Raw genomic sequence first — 26,642 nt, 5'->3', positions numbered from 1 at the left:
GATCATGGACATCTTTATTGTATGCTCTGCATGAACTCCTCTTCTGTTTTGTTGATTTTGACTGTTTACTGTGCTCCTATTCTGTTTTGTTGATTTTGACTGTTTAGTGATTGCTATGCATGTGCTCATCTTCTCTTTTGTTGATTTTCACTCTTTATTGTATGCTCTGCATGTGCTCCTCTTCCTTCGGGGTCATTCTGTTCTTGATTATCGCTCCATTCATTGATCCCTTTCCTCCATTTTTTTTTCTCATATTCAGACAATCATGCCAGGAAAACATTCCATTGCATGGGTAGAGGCAGAGTCCGGAGATCGGCAACCGCTGGAAGACACTAGTTCAGGCTGTTGCTTGATGCTGTCCATGGGCCTCTCTTGTTTCTGGTTCAATAGTTTTTATAATTAATTCTGCTTCTGTCAATTTCTGTCATGCTGTCTCTGCATTCATTAATCCTAATTCTTCTTATTTTTTTTTTCCCATTCAGGCATTATCATGGCTGGAGAACGTATTATTGCGCAGTGTGAGGCAGAGTACAGTGAACATCAAGAGCAGGAAGGCACAAGTTCTAGCCAGCCGTCCAGAAAGCAAACCCGGAACGCTTGCTTCACAGATGAAGAAAAGGAGTTACTGTGCCGTGCTGTCTGTGACAAATATAAAGTTCTCTTCCAGTCCAAGGTTTCTTGCTCCATGAAGAAATGGATTTGGGAGAAGATTGTGCAGGATGTGAGCTCCCTTTCTGTCATGCCCAGGGATATAAAACAGGTACAGCACTGGTGGCGCAACACTAGAAAAGAGGTAAAAGAAAAGGCTGCCAAAATTGATGCGGCAGCAAAGAGGACCGGCGGAGGGCCACCTTGTCATATTGTGTTGATGCCTGTGGAGGAGCTGGTTCTCAGTACTGTGAGGCCAGAGGTCATCGTCGGCGTGCACACACAGTTCGGCGCTGACACAGGAACAAGTCGAGGTAGGCATAAACATATATCTTATTTGTATTGGATTTTCACTTTTGTGTTCCTGAGGGGAAAACTGACAACTCTAACTGCAACCTGTTTCTCCATCTTTCTCCACAGATCCCGTGAACAATGGTGACGTTACTAGCAACGAATCCATTCCCACGCCTGATGATTTTGTATTCCCCATGTCGAATGCGGACTCCCCCAGCCAACACGTCTCCACAGAGGAAGTAGTCACACCAAATCTTTTCGATGTGTCTCCTGAGAGCCAACAACCTGAGGCATCTACACCCCTGGAACCATCTATAACACAACCTGAGGCATCTGTCGCCATGCAACCATTTCTAGCATCAGAACCATCTCCTCTACAGGCTGCTGCTCCACCAGCACAGGAAATATCACAGGACCTGGAACAGGCATTATTCGGAATAGACGGCCTAAGCGAGCAGTTTTTGAATGGAATCACCTCTCGACAGGATCAACACAATGACTTGATGATCCAGGAAATGAGGTTGATCCGAGTCGACATCAATGGCGCACTGGCTTCTCACTCAATTTTGCTGAAGGAAATGATGACAGAATTGATCGGTGCCATTAGAGATGTCGCCTCAGTTTTTCATTCCATTAACTAATAATTTTTAAATAAACATTTTTTTTTGTCCATAAACTGATGTTTCTTTTTTATGTGGCATGCCATTCCTCACAACACACAATAGTTTCATTCAATAAGTATTCTAAATAAATTGTGAAATGAAACTCATACAATTTTTATATTCAAAATAATATATATATATATTAAAACTATGTACATTAATTATTGAAGAAAAAAAATATTTGTATAATGGGGTGGGGAAGGAAAGGGGAGGGACTGTGCCATGGGGGAAGAGGAGGATCATCGTCATTGATGTTGATCAGACGGTGCCCGTCCCGCAGGATCCTGCACCATGACGAGCAGGGATTGAGCTCCTGCCATTGTGCACAGGAGCTCAATGATCTCCCGCTGGCCATGGCACAGATCATGCAGGATGGTCACTGCCTGCACTGCCATTCCCTCCTGGACCTCCATGCTGCGGATCAACCATGCCTGGAGAGCCAGCACAACATCCAGGCATCCCTCAAGGGCTGAGGGCCCTTCCCCGGCTGCTGCGCTGGCCTCTGGCCGTCGACCCGCCCCTGGAAGCTCAGGAGAGACTGGGTTGACAACGTCAATGATGATGTCCTCATCTCCCATGGCAGGTGGGGCAGGAGAGATGGGGGGTGGCAAAAAAATGGGGGGGGCTCAATAATGGGGAGGGGCTCAATAATGGGGGGTTGCCTGACATTGGGTGGTTGCTGAACATCGCCTTCCTCCTCTGCCAATGTGTCTGAAAAGAGAAAAAGCGAAAGCATTACTGCTGTCACGCATGCAAACATCCAGAATGGTAGAAAGGAGAACTTGCTTATAGCCATTTTAAACAGGACCCTAACCTCTAGCATTACCGTAAGCATGACATTTAAAAATGCAAATGTGAGCGACGTGCCACACGGCATAAAACATCCATATACTTTTACAAGGCCGATGCTATTAAAGGCTCACCTTGCTGTTCTGCTGGAGGAGCGGATTCTGAGGTTGATGACCCCTCCGTGGTGTGCTCTGAAAACAGAAATAGCAAAAGTGTCACAGCTGCGCATGCAAAGATCCAGAATGGTACAAATGTTAAATTTCTTATAGCCATTATTAAAGAAGACCTTGCCGCTTGCATGGTAACCATGGCATTTCAATTGCTAACAGCACATACCTTCCTCCGCTTTGCGGTGGGCCTGCAGGGCCCACAGGTATTCTGGCTCCTCCCGCCTGATATGTCTCGCCCACTTTTTCAATGTCTCAGCCTGGCGAGAATAAAACAGAAATAGGAAACACAAGTTGATATTAAACTTTTACTTTGCTTTTGAGGCAAAAAACAATTCAAACCAAACAAGTCAAGTGTCAGTTTTTCTTTTCTCACCCACAGCAATACAAAACAACCCCAAAATACTAAATGTAATTTATCTTGGTTTTTTTTCCTGCTAGCTAGAAGTATAAGCTATGTCATTCCTTACAAGCAACATAGAACAGACCTTGGCCAACCACAACATAGGCCTATGAACTTACCTCCTTCGGGTACGAAGACTGGGCATTGAATTGTGCCCTGAGTGCCCGCCAGGCCTCGTCGGCCCGGTCCTGGTCCCACGGGTGCCCAGGGCGGAAGTACAGGTGGGCTTCATCTTCGATTAAGAGAGATGCTAGCAGCCTGACATCCCCCTCCGTAAAGTTTGGCATCCTCCCACACGGCATGTTGTTAGTTTGCTGGAAAGCATTAATAAAATGGCCGTCTGGGCATGGTGTTCCATGTGCAAGCGTCCTGCCACCTGATTCCGGTATCTGTACAGGTGAAGGAACCGCGGAGCTGCATGGACGCCTAATTGTAGATGCCGCTAGAAGGCCTGGCATGGTGTCCTTCACCCGGTGTCTATACAGGCATCCATGTCTGTGATGGACCCACAGAGCCACAGGGATGTCTAATTGTAGATGCCGGAAGAAGGGCTGGCGCAGCATCCTTCTCCCGATGTCTATGTCTCCGCTGGTTCATGGAGCATAATGGATGCCAAAATAACATAAAGTAAGAAGCAATAATAAAAGGAAAGGAAGCAATTTATTGAGGATTAAATGGGAACACAATTTATTGATTTAATACTTCAAAAACTTTAAATGATGCAATGGAAAACACAGAGAAGACAAGGGAAAATTCCAACTAAATTTTATTTTTTTCACTATTATTTGTTATTTTAAATCAACTTCTCTGCTTGCTGGGAAATGGTTTGATGGATGTATCACAGCTCCTGAAAGAAACACAACACAAGATTGAACATACTGTACTGTCATAAAATGATTATATCTCGAATTTTGCAGAGCTATGTACTACAATAAAAGCGCCACATCAGTATGGAAAAATGAATGTATAACAGTTAAGAACTTACACGAGAAATAAGATTCGATGATCTTTCGTCGGATATCAATCCCCCTTGTGGTGTTGTCCACCTTGGCTGCTGGTTCCACAGATGGATCTGGCGGCAAGTTTTCTGCTGCCTCTGCATGCACTCCGAATCGCTGACAAATGTTGTGTAGCATGCAGCAGGCAACAATGATGTTCACCACCTTTTCTACACTGTACTGCAGGGCTCCCCCAGAGTGATCCAGACATAGGAATCGTCCTTTCAGAACTCCAAAAGTCCACTCGATAACTTTTCTGGTACTGCCATGAGCCTCATTGTAGTGTTTTTCTGCCATAGTGCATGGACACTGGAGTGGAGTTAGCAACCAGGGCTTACAGCCATAGCCGCCATCACCTATAGGGGGAATAATCAGGAATGCATCAAAAACAACTTTACAGCGCTTAACATCTTAAACACATCACATATATAAATGCACAGATATTGTATACCAATTCGCGTTCAAAAGCGCGCAAGCCAGGCTGCGCTTTACTGTATCAGCCCGTATGTTAGAGAGAGGGAGTGTGTGAGAGAATGAATGTGCTATTATATTTGTGTGTGAGAGAGTGTAGCAGCCTGGTTTTCTAATAAGAGTTTCATTGGTATCTAGGGCCTGATGTATTATGTGAGGTGTTGCCTTTCCATAGATACGGTAGTTAGGGTTGTTTTGGTATGGGAAGTTTACTGTATTACAATGGTAATTCTGTGATCCTGAGAAATCAATGCAACTGAAGCATCTTATGCCCAACAAGGCCCAGTTTCAATTATCATCTTATTCAGGGGAACCGCTTAACCTCTGCTTGTCTCAGTTCTATATCACTGTTGTTCAATCCGCTTTCTGCTTAAATTCAAAAAACGCTTGAGGCGCACTGCCTTTGTTCAAAAAAATGGTGATCAACATTTGATTCATTAGTAAAGCAATAAAAACTATCAAATTTAAAAAAGAAAATTTAAAAAAGGGATTGCGGGATAGGTAGTGACATTAGAGTCAAGTAATTGGCAATGAAATGGCGGTAATAATTTGTAAACCCTAGAAAGCATTGTAAAACTCGTAAGCCCACTGGCTGGGGCCAATCTTGAATTCCTTTGAGTTTTTCTGGGTCCATAGAAAACCCTTGTTGTGAAATGATATATCCCAGGAAGGATAGACTGGATTGTTCAAATAGGCATTTGTCCAATTTGGCAAAAAGATGGTTCTTACGAAGACGATGGAGGACCGTGTGCACGTCTGCGTGGTGGGTGGCTAAGCCCTTAGAAAAGACAGGGATGTCGTCAAGGTATACGATGACTTTGATATACAGGAGGTCCCAGGAGATCTCATTGATCATTCGCTGGAATACAGCTGGGGAATTACAGAGGCCGAAAGACATTACCAGGTATTCGTAATGCCCATCCCTGGTATTAAAGGCCGTTTTCCAGATGTCCTCAGGGTATATACGTATCAGGTTATAGGCTCCTCGTAAATCTAGTTTAGTGAAGATGGAAGCCCCTTGAAGGCAATCAAATAATTCGGAGATCAGAGGCAGAGGATACTTGTCTTTGCGAGTTATAGCGTGCAAACTGTGATAGTCAATACATGACCTCAAGGACCCATCCTTTTTCGTGACAAAGAAAAATCCCGCTCCAGCGGGAGAAGTCAAAGGTCGAATGAACCCTTTGGCCAGATTATCTCGAATGTAGTCCATCATGGCACGGTCTCAGGTTGTGACAATGGATAGGTCCAGCCTCGAGGAGGCATAGTGCCAGGGCAATCGAACCTGAAGAAAGGCGGAAGGATATTGGCCTTCTGTTTTGAGAAGATGTCCTCAAAATCTGCGTAGGGAGCCGGGATGCCTGAGGTAGTGGTCGCAAGAGAGACTGTAGGAAGTGGTACCACCTTCTTAAGGCAAGTCTGATGGCAAGCTGGGCTCCATTCCGTGAGCTGGGGTGTTCCCCAATCAAATTGGGGGGGAGTGACGCTGGAGCCAGGGTAATCCTAAAACCACCGGGTGAATAGATTTTTCTAAGACGAGGAAGATCCACCTCCTCTTCATGGAGGGCACTGGTGAGAAGGCGAACTGGCTCAGTTATCAGAGAGATTTGGCTGGGCACGGCTCACTGTATATGGAGGCAAAACACAAGGAAGTCTCCAGGGCACAGGTAGAAATACCCAGGAGTTGTACTAAGTCCTTCAGTGTGCTGCAGCAGTCAAAAAAGCAAACAGAATGTTAGGAATTATTAGGAAGGGAATGGTTAATAAAACAGAAAATGTCATAATGCCTATATATCGCTCCATGGTGAGACCGCACCTTGAATACTGTGTACAATTCTGGTCGCCGCTTCTCAAAAAAGATATAGTTGCAATGGAGAAGGTACAGAGAAGGGCAACCAAAATGATAAAGGGGCTGGAACAGCTCCCCTATGAGGAAAGGCTGAAGAGGTTAGGGCTGTTCAGCTTGGAGAAGAGATGGTTGAGTGGGGATATGATAGAGGTCTTTAAGATCATGAGGTCTTGAACAAGTAGATGTGAATCAGTTATTTACACTTTCAAATAATAGAAGAACTAGGGGGCATTCCATGAAGTTAGCAAGTAGCACATTTAAGACTAATCAGAGAAAATTCTTTTTCACTCAACGTACAATAAAGCTCTGGAATTTGTTGCCAGAGGATGTGGTAAGTGCAGTTAGTGTAGCTGGGTTCAAAAAAGGTTTGGACAAGTTCTTGGAGGAGAAGTCCATTAATGGCTATTAATCAAGTTTACTTAGGGAATAGCCACTGCTATTAATTGCATCAGTAGCATGGGATCTTCTTAGTGTTTGGGTAATTGCCAGGTTCTTGTGGCCTGGTTTGGCCTCTGTTGGAAACTGGATGCTGGGCTTGATGGACCCTTGGTCTCACCCAGCATGGCAATTTCTTATGTTCTTAATCAAGTTCCCCCCTGCTCAATGAGAGCAAGGACAGGGAAGGAACGGGAGTCCCAGGTCAAGATCACAGGTAGAGACAACTGAGGGGCTGGTGAGGTAGGACCCAAGTTCAGGGCCCCTACTGAACTTAGGCCTGGAAGTTTCCCGGACAGACTGGACAAGTCTGGAAATGGTGACTAGGAGCTCCACAGTATAGGCATAGGCACGATTGCCTCCGTGGGAGGCGCTCCTCCGGGGACAAACACCCATGGCCCAACTGCATGGGCTTCTCTGCTTTAGAGATAGATGGGGTACCACCAGCGGAGGGACCCGAAGTAGGTGGTGAGCAGGAGCACTCCAAGGTGGGTCATCTGGGTGTCCAAGCCTCATGGTGGTGATCTTGGAGGCGATGGTCGATACGGCCTGTCAAATTGATAAGGTCCTCAAGGGAGGATGGGAGCCCGCGGGTCACCAGTTCGTCTTTGTGCTGGGAAGATAATCCATCCAGGTAGATAGCTTGGAGGCAATCTTCTTGCCAAGATAACTCTATAGCAAGAGTCCAGAATTTGATGGTGTAATCATACAGAGCCCGTTGACCTTGCTGCAGATGAAGAAGATAGGTGTTTGCCACAGCCTGCTATCTGGGATGATCAAAGGTCCAACAAAGACAGCCACAAAGTGAGATAGCTCTTGTAAGAGTGAGTCCAAATGCTCCCACAGGGGAGTAGCCCATGCCAATGCCTTACCCTCCATTCGAGACAGAATGAAGGCTACCTTTGTGAATTTATCTTGGAAGATGGACATTGCAGAGAAAATTGCATGTAGCACTGGTTGATAAACCATCTGCAGAGCTTGGAGTCCCTGTTGAAATGAGGCAGAGCTGGTAGGGCCAACAAAGCCCTGGAAGGCGAGGGAAGCGGCTGTTGGATGGCTGGAGCTGGTACCGGAACCAAGTGCCCTGATTGAGCATCAAGCCGGGCATGGAGGCACTCGATGAAGGAGGCCAGTGCTTGAGAAACCGCTGTTGCTCTTGCACTTTGGAAGCCAGTCCGGGAATGGCCTGGACGGTGGACGGCTCCACCGAGTCCATGGCCTTGGCAACCTATTGCGCAGGAGGTGGACCCTTTGGCCGAGGTGGGGTTAATGCTACCCGCACGGCAAGCCCTACAGGTCCCCACCGTCAGCAGGCGGAGCTGGCTGACTGACGAAGGCCGGCTGAAGCTTCGCCAATACTAGCCCTCGTTCCCCGCAGGTTGAGCCCTTAGGTACCAGGGCTGGCTGGACTTAGGTGGGCCTATGTCCAAGGTCTTCTCTGGGATGATGAGGTCAGCCAGAGGCCAGCAGCAGTAATAAGAATAGGTAGTCCGATCTGGACAAGGCGGAGTCCTGGAGACCCAAGCACCAAGGAGTACAATAGGAAGACAGAGGGTGCCCGAGTAAGAACAGGCTGAGGCCTGAAAAGCCAGTTCCAGAATGAAGATGAGTGGAACGTTATAGAGCAGGCTGAAGTCAGGGCAGGCGGCAGGCAAGGAGAGTAGTAGGTCGATACCAGAAGTCAGCAGACAGATAGTCAGGCAAGGCAATGGTCAAACCAGGAGATGGGCGATAACGTAGTCAGATGAAGCAGAGGTCAATACCAGGAGACAAGCTGGAGCATGGTCAGGCAATGCAGATACACTGAAACAACTTTAGGTGAATCAGGCACAAAACCCTCCTTGAGAGAAAAATTCACAAACATGCAGACATAATTTGCTAAGTGTAGGCTTTTCATGAAATCAGTAGAGCAGTTATTCAATGGACAGAGACCGTTGTTGAGGGATAACATAGTTTTCTCAATTTCAGAAACAGAAACTTTCATAGAAGTGTCCCAGAAGATTCATTGATTACATAATCAGGATCAGAACGTCCTGCTGTTATAGTTAGTTGCTTGATTTTGTCATCAAAAAACTGTCCAAAGGCCTGAGCATCTAAATTATCAACAACAGGCACCTTTCTATCAGAGCATGCCAGGGACTTGACAATATGAAATAGCTTTTTTGAATGGTTAGGGGCTTTTCGAATCTGTTCGTTCAAATATTATTGCTTATTCTTATCAACTTCCAGTCTGAAAGCATTAAGCTTGTTAAAAAGGTATCACAATTAAGAGACATTTGGGATTTATGCCAACATGCTCATAGCATCTTAATTCTTGTTTCATAGAAATTAATTCTGGACCAAACCATGGGGTTTTATGCTAACTAACAGGCTGATACAGTAAAGCGCGGCCGCAGTTACCCCGTTTCTAACCCATTGTGTACTCACAATTTGGCCGCGTAAGTCTAACCCACGATTCACTATCTGTTTTTACCGATCCTTAGCGCTTCTTTTACTCGACGTGTATCCCTTTCCGCCCACGGCACGTATATGTATGTAAACGATCCAATTAGCTAATTAGAGATGTGCTTCATTTTTTTCTACCGGGTCGTTTTTTTGACTCGGATACTTCGTGGTAAAATTTGAGTTTTCTCGTTTAGTTTTTTTGAAAATGAAACGAGGAAACCCGAAACCGGGCCAAAAAACGAAGCGGGAAACGAAGCTAAAAAAAACCCCACCCCAAGCATTTAAAATCATTTTTGGACATACATACAAACTCCCCCCCCCATCCCGATCCCTCCCCAAGACTTACGAACATCCCTGGTGGTCCAGCGGGGTCCCGGGTTCCATTTGCCCTCCGTACCCGGTGTGCTACTGCAAGCCATGCTCCTCAAAATGGTGCCGAATAGCCTCTGAACTACCATGTCACAGGGGCTACTGGCGCCATTGGTCAGCCCCTGTCACATGGCCATCGGCGCAATCTTGTGCTCCTATCATGTGACAGGAGCTGACCAATGGCGCCGAAAGCCTCTGTGACATAGTATGGGCAAAGGCTATCGGCGCCATTTTGATTACTGGCAGCCGACAACGAAATCACTCTCGGACCCCCGCTGGACCCCCAGGGATTATTGGCAAGCCTTAGGGGGGTCAGGAGCCCCCCCCATCCCGATCCCTCTTGGGGAGGGATCGGGATGGGGGGGGGGGGTTTGTATTATAGTTAATTTAAATGTTTGGAGTGGTTTGGGGTGGTTTTTAATTTAAAAAAAAAATGTGCCCCTCTCCCCATGCAAACCCGAAAAACGAAGTTTCCCCGAAGTTCGGGGAAAATCCTTTTCGGGTTTCGGGGCCCCCGAACCACTACGAACTAGGCAATTTCGTTGTAATTGCCTAATTCATGATAAACGACTGCACATCTCTATTAGCTATTCCCTCCCATACAGTAACGTGCGCCCCAACTATCTCCTTTTTAACCTGCTATCTTGCCGCGTCTTTTACCTGCTAATTTACCGCCTACCCTGACCCTAGCATTAGTGGGTAGGCGGTAAATTACGAAATTTCACATGAAATTTCACACGAAATTTCCAAACCAAACCAACCCAATCCAAGCGTCAGGCAAGCCCCAGCAGAGAGAGACGAAATTTCACAGTCCCGGGCAAACCTTTCCCCAGCCCCCGCTCACCTGCCCTGGCCGGCCCTTCCAGCAGCCCCGCCGGCGAAGGTGAATACACGCATGCCGTGACCTCTGACGTCCAGCCGGGTGCTCAGGTCACGGCGTGCGTTCATGCGCCTGCTGCCTTGAGTGCCCATATTGGACATACAGGCGTGCGCGTATTCACCTTCGCCGGCGGGGCTGCTGGAAGCCGCCTCGCATGGGAAGCGCCTGATCTGCTGAAGCCGCTCTCTCTCAACGCCCTTCTACTGCTGCTGCTGGGGGCTTGAGTGGCTGCGGTCAGGGCAGGTGAGTGGGGGCTGGGGGAAAGTTTGCCTGGGACTGTGAAATTTCATCTCTCTCTGCTGGGGCTTGGATTGGGTTGGTTTGGTTTGGTTTGGTTTGGGACTGTGAAATTTTGTCTCTCTCTGCTGGGGCTTGGATTGGGTTGGTTTGGTTTGGTTTGGGACTGTGAAATTTCGTCTCTCTCTGGTGTGGGTTGGTTTGGTTTGGTTTGGGACTGTGAAATTTCGTCTCTCTCTGGTGTGGCTTGGATTGGGTTGGTTTGGTTTGGGACTGTGAAATTTCGTCTCTCTTGCCCGTCCGAAGGAGGGTGCTTTATTGCGCTCCCTGCCTCTCTGTAGGAGAACCATCCACTTCCTGGTACCTGTCATTTCAAACGTCATTTGAAATGACGTTTGAAATGACAGGTACCAGCGCACCCAGGATACTGTATAGGCGCTGTATAGCGCCTATACAGTAAAACGGATTGCGCTTCATGGACGCTTCTTGGACGTGCTTTGGACGTGGCTTGCATTTGCATGCCATTCAAATACTGTATCGAGCGATATGTGATCCAGACTGTGCGTGCGGCAAACGAGCGGGCGCCTGGCACTACCGCACTTTTTCTTATGCGCCCTTACTGTATTGGCCTGTAAGTGAATGTAATTTAGATGGAGCTATTTGATCTAAGAAGGTCTGGAGAGAATTTATAACAGTCCAACTTGTTCTGCTTTCCAGTTGTGGGTGTATTAATGTTCTAGTACCTGTTGTAATATTTTCATAGATGGGGTTGATGCTGTTTGAGTTCTGGGAGTTAGTACTGTTATGATCTGACAGTTTTGTTAGGTAGGTTCTGATTATGTATTTAATTTTTGTAGTATTTGTTCTGGCTGGCACAACAGCAGTGCATATAATATGCATGTCATACTTAGTAAGAGATAGTTTTACCTCAGAAGATTGTACTTTGAATGTTTATTTGTGTGCTATGTTGTTAAATATCCTGTTTATTTATATCTAAGTATTAAATTTTAATTTTTCAGTTGACATTTCATATGGCATCATGGTAGATAGAAAATAGTCTGGGACACAATATCATAAATGAAGAGCTTAAAAGGAAAAAAGAACAAGTGAAGAAATAAGATTCTTTGCTGAAGTATTTTTGTCCCATGAAGGTAGTTCAAAGGATCTGTCAGAGGCTGAAGCAGAGATGGTGATTTTGCTTACAGTTTCACAATCTGAAGTAGAGTTTGTAGAAAATAAATCAAGTGAAATCGATCAAGATCACAATTTGAAGGATGGAAAGAAGACAATGCTATTTGAATCAATGCTATGTATGATAAATCTTGGTGGAACTTGATTTTCCTAAAGATGGTAATCAAAGAAAATTCCTAATGAGTCATTACAAAAGGAGACTTGCCAATGAAAAAGAAATGTATCATCAATGGCTACAGTATTCTGTGTCAAAGGATTCTGTGTTTTGCTTCTGTTGCATGCTGTTTATCAGTATCATGATTGGTGTATCATTGCTTTCTGATAAAGGTTTGCGGTGCACAAGAGAAGCAATGAATATTTGGAGAATTTTCAAAAGTGGAAGGAACTTGAACTGCGATAAAAAAACAAGAAAACAATTGATGAAGAAAATAGACACCTCTTTAAACAACAAAAACATTTTGATAGCAAATCTTTGAATGACTGATGGCATTAGTGAGAATTCTTGGAATGCAAAATCTGGCTTTACAGGAAATGCATGAAAGACTGCATACCTCAGGTAATGGAAACTTCCTGTAGAATCTGTAGAATATCAAAATTTGATTGATCCACTTATGAATGAGCATCTTCATAAGATAAGAGATTTTTAGACACAGGACCACACCCTAGGAAAAGATATGCAGAATGAACTGATTCAGCTTTTATCCAACACTATCAAAGAGGAAATCTTATCATCTGTTCATGCTGCAAATACTTATCAATTATTGTAGATGGTATTCCAGGAATAGGTTATGTTGACCAAATGACCACAGTCATTCATGTAAAGTATTTGTTTGCTTGAAAGCACAGATATATTGTGCTGAGTCCTAGAAAACTTGTATTTAACATGAGATGCAAATGTATGACTGCCCCTGAAGAAGAAAATGAAATGCACTGTGTGTCGGGCAGGGCACTCACACATATTAAGAGAGGACTCTTTAATACAAAGATAAGTAAAATATAAAAGCTTGTTTGAGATGAAACACAGGATTTAGCAATTTTATTTCCAAATTTTAAAAAACTTTCTTAAAAGCAAAGAATTATTTTAGATGGTAACAGGACCAAGGGTTAAAAATAATGGGGTTGATTTTAAGACCTGCGCGCGTGTCCATGTGCGTGCAGTTCCTGGCGCACGCACATGGATGCGGCTATTTTATAATATGCATGCGTCATAAAATACGATATCCGTGCACACATGCGTGGCAGATTTTAACACCCACGTGCACATGAGCAGATGGATGACCTCCTCCACACACGGGAGGGGGGGAATTTTAAAAGCCCATGTGTGGCGACAGGAGTAGGGCTTCCCTAGTTCCCTCCCAGCCTGCTCCAATTAAGGAGCTGACTGGAAGGGAACTTCCCTTTACCCCTACCCTTTACCCCTACCCCTCTCCTCTCCTCTCCTCTCCTCCCCGACCCCTAATCCCTTCCTAGTGACTTACTTTTTTTTTGTTTGATTACTTGTTGCTGCTCTGGAGCAGAAGTAATCTCCGCATGCTGGCTGTCTGCTGAAGCGTGCTTCCCCAGGACAGTGTCGAAAGGTGTTGTCCCGGCTTACCCCCTGCCCAGTCCATGCCCCCGGCCCACCCCTTTCTTTGGGCCCGGCACTTCTGTGCATAATGGGGGTTACACACATGGCCATGCTCTTCCAAAAAAGGCCCAGACATGCACATAAACCTCGTTATTTATGCACGTGGCCCTTTGAAAATTCACTTGAATATGAGTGAAAATTTTAAATTCCTTGGGTGTCTTGTGATAGGATTAATAGCCAGATCTGCCTGATTATGTTGGGGGGGTGTCTTTGCTGGTTGACAATCTATCAATGGATTGTTGGTGATATTGATATTTCCTCCCATTAATAAGATATATCCATCCCTACCCAGCAATTTCATAATCATAGACGAGAAAAAATTATGGGAATATCTATTGGGAGCATACCATTAGCCAGTACCATTCATATCCCAAACATAGTGTTGCGGTCCTGGTTGCGGGGTTCGTTTCCTCTGGGCAGTCGGCAGCGAGGTCCGCTATTCGTTGGGCCTACGCAGGCCTCCCCGCTGTGGCGTCTCCACGAGGGAGATGCCGCTGAGCTTCAGCTCTTGGCTCTGCCCCTCCTAGGCACGCACGCGAGGGGGGGCTTTTAAAGGGCTTTTCCTGCCAAGCCGTGGGCTGCCCTAGGAAATGATGTCAGACGCCGGCGGGGATTTAAACCCGGCGTCTGACTAACAGAATTGCCTTGCAACGAGGTTCCCCACTTGGGTTGCTAGTTGCCGTTCCTTTTTGTTCCTGCCTTTGTCTCTGCTCCAGTCCTGTTCCAGCTTTTGTTCCTGCTCAGTTTCATTCCTGCTCCTGCTCCCGCTTCAGTTCCAGCTCTGAATCTTCTGTGGTTCCCAATCCAGCTTCTGCTTCAGTTCTCTGTTCCTGGTTCCAGCCCTGTCTCTTCCTCGGATTCTTCTTGGCTCCTGATTCTGGTTCGTCTCTACATGATTCTTGTTTCCGCCTGCCCAGTACTCAGACCGTCCTGACGCTGTGTTCCTGCACCTCGATAGTCTTCTCCTAAGTCCCAGCGGCCCGGGTCCTCACAGACTATACCCTTGGCTCCTGTTTTTTCCAGACCCTTGATGACATCATCATCAGGTCAAGTACCACCTCATTCTGATTTGTCGGCCAAAGAACCTATGCAGTTGGGATGTACGCCTTTATCGGCAGAATAGAAGCATCGACCCCGGGCATTGGGCCTGTGCCTATTCTGTGGCGGCAAGGGCCATTTCCTAGCCCAATGCAAGGAGCGGCCGGAAAACGCCAAAGCCTAGGCAATACCAAGGGGCTATTCCTAGGCTGTGTTAATTCTGCTCCTCAATGTACGGTTCCTGTGACTATTGAATACCTTGGAGGGTCATTTAATACCCTCGCTTTTATTGACTCTGGGGTGGGTGGAAACTTTATTTTGTCTGATCTGGTGCAACAACTCAAGATACCCACTCTTCCCCATACCATGCCTTTACGGATTACTTCTATTCAGGGTACAGTGCTTCCTGGAAGTATTTCAACCGTCACGGCTCCTCTCACTCTCTGAACCGGAGTATTGCATTCCGAAGAAATTTCCTTCTTGATTCTGGAGAGAGCATCCAGTGGTCCTGGGACTACCGTGGTTACAATTACATACTCTGCTGATCCATTGGGATATGTTACAAATCGCTCGATGGAGTTCCTATTGCTTCGCTCACTGTCTTCAGGTTCCGAGGCCACCGGATGTACCCATTCTAAACACCACAGTCTTGCCTCCTTTTCCTTACACTGAATTTGAGGAAGTATTTTCCAAGAAGAAGGCAGAGATCTTGCCACAACATCGCCCCTTTGACTGAGCTATTGATTTATTACCTGGAATCACATCACCTCGGGGAAGAGTGTATCCCTTATCCCTGCCGGAGACACGAGCAATGTCTCAGTATATTTCTCAGGCCCTCCAAGTCACCTGCTGGGGCGGGGTTTTCTTTGTGGGACAAAAGGATGGCATGCTTAGACCCTGCATTGACTACAGAGGCCTCAACACCATTACCAAACAGGATCGCTACCCTCTTCCATTAATCCCCAAACTTCTGGATCGATTACAAGGCGCCAAGATCTTTACCAAATTAGATCTTCGAGGTGCCTACAATCTAGTTTGGATCTGCCCTGGAGATGAATGGAAGACTGCCTTCAATACCAAGGACGGGCATTACGAGTATTTGGTAATGCTGTTTGGACTATGTAACGCCCCGGCAGTCTTCCAAAATCTTAGGAATGAGGTGCTCTGTGAGATGCTACATTCTTCTGTCATAGTATATCTAGATGATGTCTTGATTTACTCCCGAGATCTGGAATCCCATTGACAACATGTAAAACAAGTACAACAAGTGCTACAAGATAACCACCTATATGCAAAATTAGAGAAATGCATGTTTGAACGAGAATTGCTTCCTTTCCTGGGATATATTGTCTCGTCTACAGGATTTCATATGGATCCAGGGAAAGTGTCAGCTATTAAGGACTGGCCTCGCCCGATTGGAGTGAAAGCCTTACAATGGTTCCTCGGATTCACAAACTTCTACAGGCAAATCATTCCTCATTTCTCCCATAAGGTGGCCCCACTTACTGCCCTTACGAAGAAAGGAGCTGATGCTAAAGTATGGCCAGCGGCAGCCTGCCAAGCATTTGAAGAACTAAAGGAAGCCTTCTTACTGGACACTTGCTTGTACTACCTAGATCCTCAATGCCCTTTTATCGTGGAAGTGGATGCCTCCAACATAGCGGTAGGGGCAGTACTCAGCCAAAGCTCTAGCATGGGGAGATTGCTGCCCTGCTCATATTTCTCCAAGAAATAATCTACAGCCGAATGCAATTACAGTATAGGAGACAAAGAACTCCTGGCAATTAAGTTGGCGTTTGAGGAGTGGAGACAATGGCTGGAGGGGGCAGCTCATACTATCACAGTTTACACCGATCATAAGAATCTGGAGTTCTTGTCTTGTGCCCAGCGTCTGAACCCTAGACAAGCCCGATGGTCCCTCTTCTTCAATCACTTTGACTTCATCCTTCAGTATCAGCCAGCATCCAAGAACATCCGGGCAGATGCTCTGTCACGTACCTTGGAGCTGGAAGAGGAGGGGGAGCTTCCACAGTATATCTTGGATCCAGCAACTATTCATTTGGCTTCCATTGCCGTAAGCCCACAGGGGAGGACAGAAGTCCCACAACGTCTTCGTAAGTAGGTGTTGGTATGGGCTCATGATTCCCTCACGAGCGGTCATGCGGGTCAAGTGAGAACGTTGAACCTACTGAGTCACTACTACTGGTGGCCAAACATGAAGCAGGAGGTCCACACATACGTCAGTTCCTGCCTCACCTGTGCCAAGCAAAAACCTCGAACTGATCTGCCATGAGGTCTTCTGCAACCTTTGCCTATACCTGTAGAGCCCTGGACTCATATAGCCACGGACTTTGTGGTTGACCTACCTTCTTCTGAAGGGAAGACTGTCATTTGGGTTACTGTGGATCATTTCTCTAAAATGGCCCACTTCCCAAGTTACCGTCCGCACCGGAGCTAGCTCAACTATTTACGCAGCATATCTTTCGAATTCATGGTCTTCCGCAAGACATAGTTTCTGATCGAGGACCCCAGTTCACGGCTCGATATTGGAGGGCATTATGTAAGAAATTTGGAATTCAACTTAATTTGTCTACAGCCTTCCAACCCCAGACTAATGGCCAGACGGAATGCACGAATCGCTCTCTGAAGACGTTCCTTCACACGTTTGCTACTGAAAGACAGGACAACTGGGTAACGCTACTACCTTGGGCCGAATTCTCCTATAATAACCATACTCATTCAGTCACTGGAAAATCGCCCTTTCAAATAGTGTATGGCAAGCAACTCAAGCCACCGTTACCCTTGCCCATGGCTAGTCCTTCGCCAGCAGCTCAATTATCCGCTCAGCAACTTCAGAGTCTCTGGGTCTCCATTCAAGGCAAGCTTGCCAAAGCAGCAAGACTTGCAAAAAAGTGGGCAGATCGACACCGACAACCTGCACCTGTCTTTCTCCCAGGCAATTGAGTCTGGTTAAGCACAAAAAATATATAACTTCGAGTTCCGTCTCGGAGATTGGCTCCTAAGTACTGTGGGCCTTTCCGTGTTGCGGAGAGAGTAGGTCTGGTGTCATACCGACTCCGCCTTCCTTCCTCCATGCACATTCATGATGTGTTTCATGTCTCCTTACTTAAACCCCTCATCCTCTCCAGGTACCATCATAGACCTTCCGATCCTATTGACACTCCGGTCCAGGATGATTTGACCTATCAAGTTCGCGACATCCTTGATGTACGTTTTCATCATCGTCGATGGGAATACTTGCTGGCCTGGGAGGGATGCGGTCCTGAAGAGAACACATGGGAGCCTGCTCGTAACATCTTGGACAGATCGCTGCTGCATCAATTCCATCTGGACCATCCCGGTAAACCTGGCCCTTTGAGGAGGGGGGCGCAAGGGGGGGGGGGGTACTGCTGCAGTCCAGTCGCAGGGTTTACGACCGGGCCCTTACCTTCGTTTCCTCTGGACAGTCGGTGGCGAGGTCCGCTATTCGTTGGGCCTATGCAGGCCTCCCCGCTGCGTTGTCTCCACGAGGGAGACGCTGCTGAGCTTCGGCTCTTGGCTCTGCCCCTCCTAGGCGCGCGCACGCAAGGGGAGAGCTTTTAAAGGGTTTTTCCCGCCAAGCCGCGGGCCGCCCTAGGAAATGATGTCAGACACTGGTGGGGATTTATTTGTAATTGTTTTTATTGGGTTTTCAAACAAAGGAGCAATACAACAATATAAAAGAACAAAGTACAAAGATAAAAACTAAAATCACTGGACAAGCCAAAGGGGACCTTTACATCATATAATATAGACAAATATCGAGTAAACCAACACTTTGAGGATCCAGTAATATGCAGCCCCTAGCATTAAAGATACATACTAGCCCCATAGAAATGCTCCTCGATCAGGAATAGGGTGCAGTCCCTCCCCCCCCCCTCCCCCCAAGGTCGTCAGCTAGGATACCAGCACATAGCAATGGGATAAACTGAACCAAGGCATGCACACCAGGATAATACACATCAATACAGGGACATATCATCATTGGGTTAAAGAGTAAAAGCCTTTGTGATAGAAGGCATTAATGCAGTAAAAGGAGTCCAAACAGCCGTAAACCTCGTCTGCTGTTTCTTCGAAGTCGCCAAAACTGATTTGTATTCCAACAAATAAAGGTCCAGCATAGCGTCCTTCCATTCTTGCAATGTTGGGGATGAAGAAGAAATCCAATGACGTAATATAATTTTAAGTGCCAGCAAACGGCCCTTGTGGGCCAGTAAAGACTGTACCGCTGGAATGAAACTGGAAGAGTCCCAAATCCCCAACAAACAAAAGCTCGGAGAAGAATGTGCTGGGTAGTACTGAGCTACCATTGTCCAAAACTGCTGGATTACCACACAGTCCCACAAACAGTGCTTTAAAGAGGCATTCTGCTGAGAGCATTTAGGGCAGTCTCCGGATGTGGCAATCCCCGCAAGGAAAGCTCGACGAGGCCAAATTAATAACCTATGAAGTACCCGAAAGTGCAGTTCCCTCATGTATATACTGACAGCCACTTTCCGAACCTCCAAAGCACTCCTCGTTAGGGCCTTAACAGATACAACCTGTCCCAAGTCCTGAGACCATGTGGATGCACAGGCTTTATATATACAGTATTGGGAGGATTCATGCAAAAATTTGTAGTACATAGAGAGTTTCACCACCGGACGTGTGCTAATATGCAGAAACCTCTGGAATGGGCCGTTGGTAACTCCCCACGTACATTTGGACACAGTTTGTTGAATGTAGCTACGAATTTGCAAATAAGTAAGATAGTCAGCCGGAAGCATATCAAGATTGCTACAACAATAGGCAAACGAATGGACAGCATTAGATTGTAAGTTTACAAATGGTAGAAGGTCAACCATACCCTTTTCTTGGAGTCTCGTCAGGGTGTCGGAAGGTATACCTGCTGGTAGGTCAGGGTTTTTCAGCAATGGCAAGCAGTATGACACTTTCCAATCTAAATGTAAGAAGTGCCTAAGAAATTTCCAACAATCACGCATGCTCCCAGCCACTAAACTATGAGCAACATGTCCGGGGAGACTTCCACTAGAAGAGTGTACTAAAAACGCTAAATGTCTGGGATGATAGGCTGCCCTCTCCAATTGTAAAACACTGGAGGATGGACTGGTGGGGATTTAAACCCGACGTCTGACTAACAGAATTGCCTTGCAACGAGGTTCTCCACTTGGGTTGCTAGTTGCCGTTCCTGTTTGTTCCTGCCTTCGTCTCTGCTCCAGTCCTGTTCCAGCTTCCATTCCTGCTTCAGTTTTGTTCCTGCTCCTGCTTCAGTTCCAGCTCCGGATCTTCAGTTTCGTTCCTGCTCCCGCTTCAGTTCCAGCTCCGGATCTTCTGTGGTTCCCGATCCAGCTTCTGCTTCAGTTCTCTGTTCCTGGTTCCAGCCCTGTCTCTTCCCCGGATTGTCTTCTTGGCTCCTGATTCTGGTTCGTCTCTACATGATTCTTGTTGCCACCTGCCCAGTACTCGGACCGTCCTGATGCTGTGTTCCTGCACCTCGACAGTCTTCTCCTAAGTCCCAGTGGCCTGGGTTCTCACAGGCTCTTCCCGGGGGGATCTCGGACTTCCAGGGTGAAGATCCTGTGTCCTCGTCTAGTTTTGTGCCGCCTCCCGGCCTGTCCTTATCAACTCCGCAAGGCCGGTCCAAGGGTCCACCACTCCAGTCTCAACACATAGTGCCGATTACTATGATATAATGATCCTCCAGATCATGTATTTGTTTTTCTACATCAAAATTGTTTGCTTTGTGGACCAGTATCACAACTTTGCACGGGTTAGTCATAAAAAAGGAGAAAAAAACTGACCAACCCACTCTCTTTTGTGTCATGTGTGAGAGAGTGAGAGAGAGCACCTCAGTGTAGAGTAGGGATGTGCAGAGGGATGCCATATGTTGCATTCGTAATTCGGATTCGTTGGGGAGCAGATACTTTGCATTTGGCCGTATGGCGCCCTGATGCGTTAATACGGCGATTTTTATTCGTGTCCCAGCTAAAATTAAAATTAACTACAACCCCCCACCCTCCTGACCCCCCCAAACTTACCAAAACTCTCTGGTAGTCCAGTGGGGAGTCCGGGAGCCACCCCCTGCACTCTCACACCCTCGGTGCCGGTTTCATCATGGCGCCGATAGCCTTTGTCACAGGGGCTACCGGTGCCATTGGTCAGCCCCTGTTACATGGTCATCGGCGCCATCTTGTGCTCCTACCATGTGACAGGGGGCTGACCAATGGCACCGGTAGCCCCTGTGACATAGTATGGGCAAAGGCTATTGGCGCCATTTTGAGTACTGGCATCGGACGGCCAGAGTGCAGGAGGTCGCTCCGGGACCCCCGTTGGACCCCCAGGGACTTTTGGCCAGCTTGGGGGGCCTCCTGACCCCCACAAGTCTTGCCAAAAGTCCAGCGGGAGTCCGGGAGCGACCTCCTGCACGCCGGCCGTCCGATGCCAGTACTCAAAATGGTGCCGATCGCCTTTGCCCTCACTATGTCACAGGTACCGATGGTCGGCCCCTGTGACATAGTGAGGGCAAAGGCGATCTGTGCCATTTTGAATACTGGCAGCAGATTGCCTTTGCCCTCAGTATGTCACAGGGGCCGACCGTCGGTACCTGTGACATAGTGAGGGCAAAGGTGATCGACACCATTTTGAGTACTGGCATCGGACGGACAGCGTGCAGGAGGTCACTCCCGGACCCCCGCTGGACTTTTAGCAAGCTTTGTGGGGTCAGGAGGCCCCCCCAAGCTGGCCAAAAGTCCCTGGGGGTCCAATGGGGGTCCCGGAGCGACCTCCTGCACTCTGGCCGTCCGATGCCAGTACTCAAAATGGCGCCGATAGCCTTTGCCCATACTATGTCACAGGGGCTACCGGTGCCATTGGTCAGCCCCTGTCACATGGTAGGAGCACAAGATGGTGCCGATGACCATGTGACAGGGGCTGACCAATGGCACCGGTAGCCCCTGTGACAAAGGCTATTGGCGCCATGATGAAACCGGCACCGAGGGTATGAGTGCAGGGGGTGGCTCCCAGACCCCCCGCTGGAGCACCAGGGAGTTTTGGTAAGTCTTGGGGGGTTCAGGAGGGTGGGGGCTTTGTTTAAATTTTTATTTAGTTGGCCGTATAATTTGGCGAAGATTCGTGCATTCGTGCGGAATCGCGATATGTTTCGCTTCCCCATAAATACTACAAATAGTGCAATATACGTTGCGAATCGCCAATACGGTGAAAACTAATGCACACCCCTAGTGTAGAGTCAGTCTGACATGGGTTTTGGAAGATGGGGGGTTAGGGGGTAGTGTTACAGAAACATTCTGAGGTATTCATAGTAAAACTGCCATCATTACAGATCTGTAGTCATTATAATGAATGAAAAGTATAACTAGAGTAGATTTGTGTTATACAAATCTACTCCTCTATGAGAGAAATTTGAATGCACTGCCTCCATAACATGCAAATTTTATTTCATGCATATTCATTGTGGATAGCCTGAAAACTTGATGTGGGGTCTCCCAGGACAGGTTTGGGAATCTCTGATATAGATTAAAATGTTTAAAACCTCAAAATCCCTGGCAGTCCATATTCGTACCTGAAAACACTTCTACATGCAGTACCTAGTTGGAATGTGATTTTCCATCTCCAAAATGTTTCTTGGAATATCCCTTTTTATAATGAATTCCTTTAAAACATATGTAGATTATAACAAATAGAAATCTTGTCCTTGAAATTCAAACACATTTTGCACATTATTTCTTATAACAGCTAAATTAATGTAACCCCTTAGCTGCTACTTAATGTACACTTGTATGACCATATTGACATACGATGTACATCATCCCATATTAGTAGCCTTCCTGCTTCTGCCACTGGTGCAATCACTGTAATGGTGGCAGAAATTCAAAATGACACTCAGCTGAATACCAGCACAGCTTCCTGGGTTGCAGGAGATTAAGGAAAGAGACCAGAGAGCCTCAGATGCTGACAATGCCAGCAGGGAATAGGGATTCTCTGATGCCAGCAGTGCCAGCAAAGAGGGAGAAATTGCACCTCTGCTGGGGCAGGCCTTATTGGGAGTGAGTGGGGCTTGGGACCAAGTGGGTAATGGACAAGTACAAAGAAAAGAAGATAGAAAAATAAAAGAAAGGAAAGCAGGAAAAGGAAAGGGAAGGGTAGTTAGTCAGAGAGACAGGGAGGATTGTGGAGAGCTGAGGGAGGAAATTAGGTAGTATCAGTGGGTGGGGAGACTGGAAAGAAGGCTAGGAAAGAAAATGGAAGAACTGAGCTAACTTCAAAAGCAGAGTTGAGGGGAGGGGGAAAAGGGTAGGGGGAAGGGGGGAGGGGAATAGGAAAGGGAGAAACAGAAAGTTGCTAGAAAAAGATCAGAAGAAAAGATGGAAAGACCCAGAAAGCAGTAAAGGGGAAGAAAATTGAGATGGAGAGTTAAAAAAGAGAAGAAAGAAGAACAAATAAGGAAAATAAGTAAGAGAGTGATATCAAAGAAAGGGACATCACAGACCAGATTATTATTATTGGTACCGATATTCAAAAAAAGCGGAGCTCCTTAATTTATGCCTCTAAATTAGGTTCCTAAATTAAACAATATTTTCAGCCGAATTTAGGTGCTTAAGTTTTCAGCTGGAAATTCACAAAAATTTTGAATCCTAAAAGTTAGGCTTCTAAATTTAGACCCGCTATTTATTTGCCTAGATATGTGAGTATATTTTCAAAGGCCCACACACGCAAATACCGTCGCTTACGTGCATAGCCAGACCTTGCACGCACCACGTGCATTTTATAATGGGCCCAGTACATGCACAATTGTTGGGCCTCTCCAAATGGGCTGGCTGGGGGGCAGGGTCTGGGCGGGGCAGGGGACAGGCCGGGACAGCGCCATTCTATGTTGTCCCGGGGAAGTGCATGCCGGCAGTTGTCTGGCGCACAGAGATTACTGCTGTTTCAGATGAACAGTAAGCAATAAAATAAAACATTTGGGGAAAGTTAGGATAGGTTTAGGGGCGCACACATGTTATAAAATTGGCGCATCCATGTGCGTGCGCCAGGAACCATGTGCACAAGGACAGGCATGCACTGCTTTAAAAATTCACCCCTTAGTCTCCTAAATTAGGTGCCTAGTTCTGAAAATTAGTGCTAAGCTCCTATTTCCCAGCCCTAACCCACTTATAGGCTCCTAAATTTAGGGACCTAATGAAACTAGGAACCTAAATTTAGGCACAAACCTAGTAAATTTTCAAAAAGGACTAATTTAGGAGCTTAACTCCAAAAGTTAGGAGCCCAAATTCTTTGAAAATTGGCCCAATTGTTATGTTCATGATTTGTATAGCGTATACCAGAAGAACACAGACTATAGAGAGACACATAATAGTTCCTACAGCTTGGAGCTTAGATTCTTAAATCTAATGAAACTTAAATCAAATGAAACTCTGCCTGAACATAGACAAGACCGAATACATTCTACTCTAAAGAAAAAGCTCAAACCCCCCCAACTACATAATTCTAAGCGACAACACAATGATCAAACTTCGAGAATATGTAAAAGACCTAGGTATATGGCTCGACCCTGAACTGAACTTCAAGAAACACATCGCCTTGAAAGCCAAAGAGGGCTTCTATAAACTCGCAATACTTAAACAACTAAAACTACTCCTAAACCCACCAGAATTCAGAACAATACCGCGATCCCTAATTTTCTCATGCTTTGACTACTGCAATTCACTACTCTTAGGACTTCCTAAAACAATCACATGTCCTCTCCAAATCCTTCAGAATGCCACAGCCAGAATTCTCACCGGACACAAAAGATCAGAACACATTACCCTGTTACTAAAAGATCTGCACTGGCTACCCATTGATAAACGTATTGAACACAAAATGCTCACAATAATCCACAAAACCATACTTAACAACGAACCCAACTGCCTAAAGACATTATTCCAAAAGCACCATCCCCAACGAAACACAAGATCAGCAAACAAAGCCCTACTAGCAATTCCTACAATCTCCTCAGCAAACCTCACAACAGTCAGAGAAAGAGCGACCTCAATAGCTGGCCCATACCTATGGAACTCACTTCCAGAAAACATAAAGCTTCAAAATGACATAAAACTATTCAAAAAATTACTCAAAACTTGGCTATTCCGACAAGCCTACAGAGACGGTATCAGATAAGCTGATGATATTGGACACATTGACGGTATTAGAAAGACAGTGATCTACCTTTTGCATTCATTTTGTTTATCTCATAAGTATCCTATCTAAATGCTATCTAACTGCGCTCCCACGATTTGTCATTGTCTTCTGAAATTATATGTTCTAGTTAACAATACTTTAGATTTTAAATGCTATTACCAAAGCTTTACCTCTGACATATTATAGCTGGTATCACTCCTTTACTATATCATTATTGCACTTTGCTATAGCATTACTGCACTTTCCTTGCTAAATGTTTATAAACCACCAAGAAAACTCCCACTGATTAGAAAACCAATGACCAACCATTGGCATTTGCTTTGCTCATAGATATGCTACTTAATTACGCTCCCACGATTTGTTACTGTCTTCTGATAATTATAAATATTAGTCAACAATATTTTAGATTTTAACTGCTATTTAACTGCTATTTAACTGCTATTTCCAATTATCTACCTTTGATATATATTATACCTGTGATCATTCCTTACTGTATCATTTTTGTACTCTCCTATAGCATCACTGTACTCTCCTTGCTAAATGTTTGTAAACCATTATGAAGGTTCCGACTGATATGATGGTATAGAAAACCAAATAAACCATAAAACCATAAACCATTCTAGTCAAGACAAACAGATAAGAAACACAACAAGAACCAAATAAGAAGCTCTGTGTTAAGGTTTGACTGAAAAAAATGTATGGTGTACTAAAATAAGGTGTATCCCCTTTTTCGAGGATGGTGATTCCCTCAGGGTCCACTTCCAATTTATAAGTTTCAGGGTTACTCCGACTAGCTGACTCCATCCCAAACTCGACTCTTGATCCCTGGGAAGGATTCTTTTTATAGGGGGAAACTCATCTATCTATGGCCCAGATAGTAGAGTGATCCTGTGTATTTTGTTAGCTATGGCATCCCCTAGAGGGAGATGCTGTGAATAGACAGACAGGACCAGGTACTTGGTGTTAAATAATAATATACTGATTAGTTAAGGCAAAATTAAAGTTCATCTTGAATTGATTGTTCGGTTACATGCTGTTTCCATTACATTTAGTATGTTTCCATATGGGTAGGTGTCCTTTTCTTTAGCAAACTGGTTGAGCTTTCCATGGTGGTTTAAAATGTGCACTAAAGCTCTTCCAGCAGCTTAACGGATTCCTAAGTCAGGGGTCCCCTTCTAGCATAGCCAAATATCCTACCTGATGCGCCAGAGCCTTCCCAAACACCAGCCCTATATCCTGGTCCCATATTGTTGGAGATCCGGATGGAGTATCCAGGTTCTTACTTGATTCCTTTAGTTCTTCTGAAAGGTTACTCCTTGGATTGAAAAGTCTGAGGTTAGGAACCTGCTGGTCCAGCCAAGTTCCCAGTGAGGAGGAAAGGCTTAAACATCTCCTCACAACAAAAGAGAAATGCTTTCTAGTTAAAATATCCCTAGTCTGCTGTTCATGCTGTCACAGGTGCTTGCCATATTCATGGGGTGAATGGGCTCACTGGTCTTCAGCCCCTGTACTCTGAATCCAGTCAGCGAAGATGACCTTCTTCAAAGGAGCAAGGTTAAAACACAGTCCCTTCTATAAAAGAGTTCTCCCAGCCTTCATGCACCTCACACAGTCAAGCCTGTCACAGGTGCTTGCCACATTCAGGGAGTGAATGGGCTCACTGGTCTTCAGTCAAGGAGTGCAAGTTCCAAAAGGATTCAGGCCAAAAGTTTTCCTTACTGAAACTAAATACCTAAGATCCACTGGCAGGTTGTGCACAGGGACCCCCCCCCCCCCTCCAGAAAGGGGCACTGATGAGGCAGGGAGGCTTCACCAGGGAGGGACAACAATCTACATCTTTCCTGTTCAGTCTCTGATCTGATCTGACTTTATCCACAACTTTAGTCACAAAATGGCTGGTTAT

Source organism: Rhinatrema bivittatum, chromosome 4 (assembly GCF_901001135.1).
Source record: "Rhinatrema bivittatum chromosome 4, aRhiBiv1.1, whole genome shotgun sequence".
Classification (NCBI taxonomy): domain Eukaryota; kingdom Metazoa; phylum Chordata; class Amphibia; order Gymnophiona; family Rhinatrematidae; genus Rhinatrema; species Rhinatrema bivittatum.
The sequence above is the reverse complement of the archived record's forward strand: the minus strand, read 5'-3'. Positions refer to the sequence as shown.